This window comes from Lissotriton vulgaris, chromosome 4_1 (genome assembly GCF_964263255.1).
Source record: "Lissotriton vulgaris chromosome 4_1, aLisVul1.2, whole genome shotgun sequence".
NCBI lineage: Eukaryota > Metazoa > Chordata > Amphibia > Caudata > Salamandridae > Lissotriton > Lissotriton vulgaris.
Window position 1 is genome coordinate 1,359,040,111 of NC_141691.1, and position 10,445 is coordinate 1,359,050,555.

The 10,445-nt window shown below is 57.2% G+C and overlaps 2 pseudogenes; both read left to right on the forward strand.

The window, feature by feature from the left end:
• Positions 1 to 4,944: 4,944 nt before the first annotated feature.
• LOC147723985 (18S ribosomal RNA) lies at positions 4,945 to 5,816 on the forward strand (annotated as a pseudogene; the record flags this gene model as incomplete).
• A 1,101-nt stretch (positions 5,817 to 6,917) lies between these two features.
• On the forward strand, positions 6,918 to 7,093 carry LOC147723986 (5.8S ribosomal RNA; annotated as a pseudogene).
• Positions 7,094 to 10,445: the final 3,352 nt, after the last annotated feature.

Below are 10,445 nucleotides of genomic sequence, written 5' to 3' on the forward strand. Positions count from 1 at the left end.
TGCGGAGAGATGGATAAGGTCAGGGTCACCTGCGGTTCCCTCGAGGGTGGGCATACTCTCCTCTGGATGAGAAGGGTCGGTGTTACCCGCCCTCCTAGCATCATAAGTCTCCAAGAGACCAATCAGAAACGGAGTTGTAGGGTTTGAACCCTGTTTTAACTTCCGAGATGTACAGAGCTGTCGCATCTCTTGGAAGCTAAGTGCAGCATATCTGGACGTGACCTGTGGAGGGTCGACTGACACAAGGGGGGACTCAGAGTTTCCTCCTTTGTCGGACATGCTGCTTCTAGTGTGGTGTAAGTGATGCACCTACCTACACTATATGTTTACCTACTGATCCCTTGCTAAGAGTTGTATCCAAGGTGTGCTAAGCCTTGAGGAGCTACAAATGTAAATGTAAATGTATAGGCATTTATATAGCGCACTACTTACCCGGAGGGTCCCAAAGCACTTCGACCGCTGCGAAACCCTTCCTGGCTTCCCTGAGAGATGGTCCCTTAATGGGTATCTCCAGGGTGAGACCAGGCATCCCTGGCGGTCTGGTGGGGCCGTTAGTGAAGATGAGGCAAGCTAATGCCCAGAGTTGCCGAGTGTGAACGCTGATCAGAGTGGGCACCGAGGCGAGAGAATTATCGAGTCCGCTGACCCTGGTCCAGAAACCTGCCGCGCCGGGAATCGAACCCTGGTCCCGGGCCGTCCTCTGCTCTCGGGTCTGCCGCCTCTAACCAGTGAGCGGTTCAGTAGAACTCAGAGTATTCTAAGCTAAGTTATATGTACCTGAAGTACTTATGCGATCTTTCACAAGATATTCTTAGGATACGCGTTGGTAAAACAACAGCAAGCTCAAATCCCAACCGCTGCTCACCAATGTGAGAAGTTGGCCCGATATGCAGTGTTCACTATTCTAGCGACCACTATGCATCGGTCCAAACGACCCTCATGGTGATTGGTTGTAAGTCAACCTTAGACCAGCTATCCTAGTAGGGTGGATACGAGCAGTCTTCGGGCTAAACTCTAGAGGGCGTATTAAGCCAGCTGTTATACCATCACATACCCCTTGAACACCAAGTGAAAGGACACCACACAAGTGTTATGAAAATAAACAGTGTATTTATTAGAATCACAACAGCCCTGTACTCTTTATGAGGACAGGATACTAAGCACACAACGAAACTCTTAGGAAAATACTTCAAGTGCACAATCAATACAAGTGCCCGAGGGCACGGAAAGTTTAGTGGTCTCGGGCGGACCTGATAAGACAAGTCGGAAGCGAAGGACTCGGGACCCTTAAGTAAGGTGGCTATGCGGGCACCGAAATGCCGAAGTTACCTAGCCCCAAGGGCTGCGGCTGCACAAGTCTTACAGGCGTCGGGGGTCTTCGCTGACGAGCCAGGAGCCGGAAGGAAGGAGTTGCTGGCCGGCGACCAGTGGAAATAGTTCGTAGAGATCCAAGCCTGGCTCAGAGATGGATGACACCTGAAAGCAGAGGGGACCAAGTTCGTACTACTAGCCAGTAGTCAGAGGGTACCAGGAGGGCACCGGATGATCGTCACCTCGACTAGGTGAGTGGGCGACGCTAGGCTCTGCAATCTCACGGACCAGGAGGCGTTGTCGGCGACCAGGATGGAGGTGCGAGCTGTCCCACGAAGATTGATGCTGTCGGCGTCGCTGGGCCCGGGATTGGGGCAACAAGCCTTGGCAGATTTCAGGGCCACGTGGTGGGCCTAAAATGGCGTCTTGCGTGGACCAGGAGGGTCCGGGGTGCTCCTCTCGCAGAAGGGAGCAAAGGCTAGTCTGGAGCAACCAGACCAGCAGCGTTGGTTGTCAGTTGTCGTCAAGAGAGTCACAAGCCAGCAGCTAGTGATCGGACAACGAACTGAACAGCGAAGCAGAAGGGCCCCACGCAGATCGTGGAGATGCTGGGAGGCTGCACTTCGGTGCTGGAGCTGCTCAGGGTCGGGGCTTCTCGGTCCCCAGAGCACTCACCAGAGGATTCCTTCGGTGGTTGTGCTGGTTAAGAAAGCGTGCAGGTTTTGATGATGGCCGGTCCCTCGAGGTCTCGTCGCACCCACAGATCTCAGCTGAGCTGACGATGTGGGTAGAGGTCAGAGGTGCCAGGGAAGCCGGTTCTCGTCGAGCTGGGCAGTCGGATTCCTGAGGAAGGACTTGCAGCAAACCGCAGAGTTCTTAGATGGTGCCTGCGGACGCAGGGTGACTACTCCTTAGCCACAAGGGAGAAATCTTAAGAAGAGTCTCGAAGTCCTTTCGTAGAAAGTATTCTTGATTCAAAGATGATCTAATTTGGAAGGGTCCCCGCTCCGGCCTTTATCCTAAAGAAAGGGGTGGGTACATGACTAGGTCCTGCCCTAGGGGTGGGACCAGAAAGGGGGGTAGTTACACCCCTCTCCCCTGCCGGACTTTCCCCAGGTCAGGGGCTGCGCGCCCCTGGAACTGGTTCTAACCGGCATATGCGTAGTGAGCACCGGGGTGCCACTCCGCAGTCACCTTCTTGTAAAGCCCTGCCTACCCAGGATACACAAAACCCTGTCTGGGATGGTGCGAACACCGCCCCGGACAGGAAACCCTTTGTCCGAGCTCTCCTCGCTGGAAGGACTCCCAGCAGCAGGAGGTCAGACTCGTGTCTGTGGTGGCAGCATCCATTTTGTGGAGCTGAGGCTTCAGTTAACTTTAACCGGGGTTCACAGTTACGCACATGTCGTGTCCCTCTAGAAGGGTGGAATGCTAACCTCGTCGCCAGCATTGGTGAGGGGGCCGCATCCCGATTCGTACGACACCTTACTCGACATGTCTTGATAACGCGATACCGAAGTTACCAATATGGTACGCGTTATCATGGAACAGCCATTGGGTCTTGGTTCCGCAAGCTGCAACCGGGCTCGGCTCGTGCCAGAGCCCAATTCACATGATTCCACGCACTCTGCCTTCAGGATTGTCAAGGCCTGCCATAGGAGTGGCTGATAGGAACTCGGGTGTCCATTTTAGGGTTAGATATAGCAATACTATACCTATAGCTGTCGTGCAGCTATAGGTATAGCCTCCGGGCCCGGGAGCCCTGGCTGGGTCCAGGGGCCCGGCCGGGCCCCGGGTTGTGTGCTACGGCCCTGGGCGCCGTCCACCGACATGCCACACTGCCAAAGCCCCGGGACGGGGCTCCGTTGTGCCCGGGAAGCCTCCCCTCGCTCGGCTGAGTTCAGCAGCTCCGGCCGGGGCCCCTGAGGGCCCGGGAAGGCGTCCCCTGCGTCTCCGTGCATCGGAGCCCAGGCTGGGTCCAGGGGCCCGTCCGGGCCCCAGGTCGGGTGCCACGGCCCTGGGCCTCCGGTCCCCACCTTGCCATTCCCTGGTGCCAGCTCCCTTTTTCGTCGGGGCACAGAGTGACACCGGCTGGCTTGACTCTCGTGCCCGGCCATCTGGTCTCTGGGATCCCCTCGGCCATCTGGTCTCCGGTATCCCCTCGGCCATCTGGTCTCCGGGATCCCCTCGGCCATCTGGTCTCCAGGATCGCCTCGGCCATCTGGTCTCCCGCAATGCTTTCCTATGGGGGCGACCAGATGGCCGAACTTCCCTGGAAGTCCCGATGAGGTGCCATTTGCCTCCCGGATCCCAGCGAGGGCTCCAGGAGGTCGGGTACTTTCGCGCCTTGGGTCCCCTCTGTCACCTCGAGTGCACGGATTACAAGGATTATAAGGGAGAGGGTCAGTCAGACCTCCGTGTGGTCTGGCGATTCTGAATCAGGGAAAGGCAGGACCCGGGCCCGCCCGCCGGGGCCCCCAGGGGCCTGGGTACGCACCTGCCGCTCAGCCCCCTCGCCGATGGGCCTTTTCCTCCGAGTTTGCTCAGGCAGGCCTCCGCGAGGTCTGGCCATGCTGAGACGGGGCCAGGCAGCAACCGGGCCCGCCCGCCGGGGCCCCCAGGGGCCCCCAGGGGCCCGGGAACGCACCTGCCTCTCAGCCCCTTCCCGATGGTCCTTTTTCTCTGAGTTTTTCCCCACAGTCCGACCCCCAATAGGTCCGGCGGTTCTGAATCCGGGGAAGGCAGGACCCGGGCCCGCCCGCCGGTGGCCCCCAGGGGCCCGGGTACCCACCTGCCGCTCAGGCCCCTCGCCGACGGGCCTTTTCCTCCAAGTTTGCTCAGGCAGGCCTCCGCGAGGTCTGGCGATGCCGAGACGGGGCCAGGCAGCACCCGGGCCCGCCTCCCGGGGCCCGCAGGGGCCCGGGTACGCACCTGCCTCTCGGCCCCCTCCCGATGGTCCCGTTTCCTCGGAGTTTGCTCAGGCAGACCTCCGTGAGGTCCGGGGATGCCAGGAGATGTTTTCCCCCGGCTGTACTTTCTGATCGATTGGGCACTCTCGGTCCGTTTAGGGATGGACTGCTTGGCCAGCCTCGGCTGTTGTTTCAAGCAAGGAGCTTCCACCCCGCATGGACCGTCTGACTCGAGGGCCTGCCGCCGCCTGGCGGGAGGCCCCTTCGAACCCAGCAGAGCGAAGGCCGAGCGGCCCCGGCAGCTCGTGCCCCCCAGTGGTCCGACCCGAGCAGGAGGGGTCGGTGTGCGCCAGGCCTTCGGATGCTGCTGCCCAGCAGGTCCGTCAGGCCCCGCGCGCCACACCGTCACCCCTCCCTGCCCAGCACGTTTCCACAGCAGCTCGGAACGACCGTTCCGAGGGGTGCCGCCGCGGCCAGGCCCCGGCACCCCTGCGTCTCGCTCAGGCTGCGCCTCGGCCCGCCTCTCCCTCCCGGGGGAGACGGCTGGGCCTGCCGGTGCCCATGCGACCGCACCACCCTCTCTCCACACCCCTCCGGCGAGTCCCTCCCGCCCAGGCGGGCGGGCTCCTTTACCCGGACAAGGCTCCCGAGAGACGGAGGGGCGCGCGAGGGTGGCCGGTCGGGGAGATGGGCATGCGGCTCCCACCCCGTCGTCAGGTGCGGCTACCTGGTTGATCCTGCCAGTAGCATATGCTTGTCTCAAAGATTAAGCCATGCACGTGTAAGTACAGACGATCAGATACCGTCGTAGTTCCGACCATAAACGATGCCGACTAGCGATCCGGCGGCGTTATTCCCATGACCCGCTGAGCAGCTTCCGGGAAACCAAAGTCTTTGGGTTCCGGGGCGAGTATGGTTGCAAAGCTGAAACTTAAAGGAATTGACGGAAGGGCACCACCAGGAGTGGAGCCTGCGGCTTAATTTGACTCAACACGGGAAACCTCACCCAGCCCGGACACGGAAAGGATTGACAGATTGATAGCTCTTTCTCGATTCTGTGGGTGGTGGTGCATGGCCGTTCTTAGTTGGTGGAGCGATTTGTCTGGTTAATTCCGATAACGAACGAGACTCCTCCATGCTAACTAGTTACGCGACCCCCAGCGGTCGGCGTTCAACTTCTTAAAGGGACAAGTGGCGTTCAGCCACACAAGATCGAGCAATAACAGGTCTGTGATGCCCTTAGATGTCCGGGGCTGCACGCGCGCTACACTGAACGGATCAGCGTGTGTCTACCCTTCGCCGACAGGTGCGGGTAACCCGCTGAACCCCGTTCGTGATAGGGATTGGGGATTGCAATTATTTCCCATGAACGAGGAACTCCCAGTAAGTGCGGGTCATAAGCTCACGTTGATTAAGTCCCTGCCCTTTGTACACACCGCCCGTCGCTACTACCGATTGGATGGTTTAGTGAGGTCCTCGGATCGGCCCCCGCCGGGGTCGGCAACGGCCCTGGCGGAGCGCCAAGAAGACGATCAAACTTGACTACCTAGAGGAAGTAACAAGGTTTCCGTAGGTGAACCTGCGGAAGGATCATTAACGGCGGAGCGGCCCGAGCGATCAACGGTGCCAGCCCGAAACCCTCGGCCGCCTCCTGAGACCACACACCGTAGGCACAGGGCCCGGCCCTGCCCTGGCGTGCCCCGGCCCGGCGGAGCGGTCCGCGGCCACACGGGGCGCTTGGGTGAAGGACCGGGACTTCGGAGGGCATCTTCCCCCCTCGGGGGTAAAAGGCCCGGCCGACGCGTGAGGGACCGGGGATGGCAGGGGGCGGCCCCTGTCCCCTGTCCCTCTCCGAGACGGAATCCAAGTTCACCCGGCACGACGTCCCCCCCGGGTGGGGGGAAACCGAATGGCATTGCTTCCCCGGGCTGGTACCACCCCCTCCCTGGAATAAGCCCTGGCGCCGGCTGGGCCCTTCCCACGCCCGAGTCCCGGTCCCGACCGGGTTCCGGGCGACCGGGAAGTGGCCCTTCTTGCGCGGCAGGGGGTCCCGGAAGAGAAGGGGCTGAGGGCCTGTGAGGGGACCTCGGCTCCTCTCGGTGGGAGGCGTGCGGAAAGGGGGGAAGCCGCCTGGCTCTTCCCCGTCCCGGCGCCTCCGACCCGGGCAAGGGGTGGTGGTGGGCTGATCGCCAGCCCGAAGGCATGGCTCGGGGCCGCCCCGGCGGCTGACGTGCAGGTGGAGCGACCCTCCCTCGTTGCCAGGTACCCCGGTTTGACCTGGTCCCTCGCGGCCGGGACGAGGGGGTTAGAAGACTCGCGCGGTCCCTCCCGGGTTACCCTGGTAGAGACCGGCGGCTGTGGGGCTGCCTGCTCCAGTCACACTGGGAGCCCCCTTCCTTCCTTGCCCCCCCTCGGGTGGGCAAGGAGACCGGCGGCTGTGGGGCTGCCTGCTCCCGTTGCACTGGGAGCCCCCTTCCTTCCTTGCCCCCCCTCGGGTGGGCGGGAAGGCGGGGGTTCCCGGGCCGAGCGCCTGGCAGTGGTTTTTTTCTCCCAACGGTGCAGTCTGACTCCCAGAGGGGAAGCCTCGAATGGGGCACCGGGGCCGTCTTGCCGCGCGGGCGGCGGACGCACGGGTTCGCCTTCCTCCCGCCTCTCCTGCACCCGCAGGTGGGCGAACGTTTTCGAAAAGTTGCCTGTGACTCTTGGCGGTGGATCACTCGGCTCGCGCATCGATGAAGAACGCAGCTAGCTGCGAGAATTAGTGTGAATTGCAGAACGCACCTTGCGGCAGGCACATACTGTTGTGATGGCTGTTACTTTGATCACATGGATTGATGTACTTGAGCTCTTACACGTTGTCAGATTAAAAGCAAACACAAGTCCTTTAAGCTAATGAAGTACGCCCAGGCGGGGGCTATCTGATGTGAAGGACACTGGTGGGGTTGGCAGGCCTGGTAATTCATTATTGAGGCTTTCTTAGTTTCTTTAAGTTTCCTCAGTTTCCTCAGTTTTTCAATGACCAGTCCAGTGATACCTTCCTTAAAGCCAGTAGTACGCATGGGTCTTTCTCCAGATCGTCGCCAAAATTATGTTGTGATGTACCAGACGATGTACCAGACGTAGCCAAGTTGTATCTTTGTAGATTCTTTATTAAGTCTCAAGTTATAGGTTGGTTTCCATGTAAACAGATTGGCAATCCATGCACAGCAGCCCCACCAGGAGTAGCCTGCCTGCTGCTCAGACCATCTTCAACTGTCACACCTCACCACACAGGCATCCAAGCATTCCATGCATCTCTATCACACCAACATTCCACTCAGAACACTCACACTGGCTGAGAACCTAGGAGCTAGGTAAACTGGGAGAAACATGTAAATAGGCAGGATAAAACAAAATTAGTCTTAGTGCGAAGTACTAAGGCTTTATAATCATTCAAACCATTTTTTGTAAAGGAATCTGTTTTATGGAGAGTACTCTCTATGCTGGTGCTGCTTTAATTGGTAGACCTTCAATTTAGCAAGTTGTAATTCTTCAGAAAACCACTGGGAAAATGCCAATCACTTAGTGGAATTAGATTTAGATTTAAGCAAAAAAGTACATGTTTAGCGCAGGCTCAAAGCAGCCTGCTAGTAATGTCCTTCTCCTTGGAGAATACAAAAACCACAATGGTTCAGGGAAAAAATGATACAACAAACAACATTCACAACTCAATCAAATCAAAAGTTGTGCAATATAAACAAAAAGAGGTGCAATTTAAACAAGCATTTACAATGCAACGCTCTCGCCTTTGCCAAAGTTAGAGCTATTGGCATTGTAAATGACAACATTTTTATTTATGTGTTGGTTTTGAGAACAGATAAATAAATGGCATTGTCATTTACAATGTCAATAGCTCAATCTCTCGCAAATGCGAGACCTATTGCATTTGCACCCACACACACACACAGAGAGCCACACACACAGAGCCACACACACAGAGCCACACACACAGATTCGCCCCACACACACAGAGCCCCCCCACACACACAGAGCCCCCCCCACACAAACAGAGCCCCCCCACACACACAGAGCCCCCCACACACAGAACCCCCCACACACACAGTGCCCACCACACACACACAGAGCCCCCACACACACAGATCCCCCCCCCACACACACACACAGCCCCCCCACACACACAGAGCCCCCCCACACACAGAGCCCCCCAAACACACACAGAGCCCCCCCACACACACAGAGCCCCCCACACACACAGAGTCCCTTCACACACACACAGAGCCCACCCACACACACAGAGCCCCCCATACACACAGAGCCCCCCCACACATGCATACACACACAGAGCCCCCACACACAGAGCCCCCCCACACACAGAGCCCCCCACACACACACAGAGCCCCCCACACACACAGAGCCCCCCACACACACCCACACAGAGCCCCCACACACACAGAGCCCCCCCCACACACAGCCCCCCACACACACACATCCCCCCCCCCACACACAGCCCCCCACACACACACAACCCCCCCCCACACACACACAGCCCCCCCACATACACAGAGAGCCCCCCACACACACAGAGCCCCCCACACACAGAACCCAACCACACACAGAGCCCCCCCCACACACACACACTGTTTATCTGTGATTCATTACCATCCTAAAATCCGCAAATAGTGACACCACTGTCAAGGGAGGAGGTCTGAAGAGGCGGGTAGGTACACCACTAGTGGTGATTGATGAGAAAGAAACAGGAGATGGTTCTCAAAAGGAAAAATACATGAAGGTTGGCTGACGGGGTGACACGTTTACCCACCCAGTTCCAAGAAATAAAGCATGAGGTGACATTCACTGACTGACCAACAGAAGTCTGAAGTATGTCCCCATGTCAAAGAACAGAACAGAAGAGTCCTTGCTTTATTTTGCAAACATTTAAAAATATTGTTTAGAGAACGGCGGTTTTATATAGCTTTTAGACTATCTCTGGTTTCTTTTTTGTCATTATGCTATTGTGTATTTGTGGAAGGAAGATTGCTATATTTTGAAACTCGGTCCTTGATTGCTCAATTGTTTTTCATCGAAAAAACTATTGTTTTGGGGGCGATTGTCAGTCATTTTACATATTCATTTCCGTTGCATTTTTTATTTTATTTTTTGCTCTTTGCGCAGCAATATCTTGTCTTTCAATGCGTTTGCATTCAAGAAATCAGTAAGAAAAAAAAACAGTGACCTCCCCCTTTGCACAGAGAGGCTCTTTTCGTCAAAGACAAGGCTGAGAAACAGGCATGGCGACCCGAACAGAGTGTAAAAGGGCAGGGCTTCGATCGGTGGCCCCTCCCCTCCCCTCGGGAGCCAGCAGTACCCCCAACTTCATCTCATACAGACTGCTTGCACGCAAGGGTTGTTTGAACTGGCATCCTGTCCTGGAGCGCTGTCAGGGCCTGAAACGAGATGCAGAGTAATTACCTTTGGAACAAAAGGGCTCCTCTCCCAGAGCCAAGATTAATCCTGCGACGCTCACAAGATACCAGACTGGAGTTACTCATTCAGGAAGCAGCTAACAAGCTGGCGAGGCGATGGGGGCGTCTGCAAGGAGCTGGAGTGGTGGGGACACAGTGACGGCAAAGAAAGGGAGGGGTGGAAGGAATGGGGCACGGTGGCATGGGGGGTGGGGCTGGAGGCAGCAAAGAAACTGAAAACGGCAGCGTTCACGAGGAGGCGGTCGGTAAAACGTTTGGGGTGGTGGGAAACGATGATGGGAGTAGGAGAACAGTGAAGGAAAACGAACAATAAAGAAAGCAAAGGTGGTGGTGAAAGAGCAAGGGGCAGAAGCAACAAGCAGAAAGTTGGAGGGAGTCTGTAAGGAGCCTGGTGTTGGTGAAGACTGGCAAGAAAAGAAAGCAGACATGTATTGGGGAATTGTAGAATGTTACGCGGATCGGAGCGTGACAAGCTGGGAGAGAAACTAACTCTTAAAAAAATGGAGGCTGAGACCAAACAGTGGCAAGGGGAGTAACAAGCATTTACAAGTGGGGCCGGAGACATGGACAGCGGGAGGGGGAGTGGGAACCGGCACACGGACAGTGGGAGGGGGGGGGCGGGAACGGGCACACGGACAGCGGGAGAGGAACACTCACCTGGACTTCTTCCGGCGGCGGTCGGCCTGATGAAATGACAAAAAAACCACTTAAAAAAATAAATAAATAAACCACCGCCCACCAT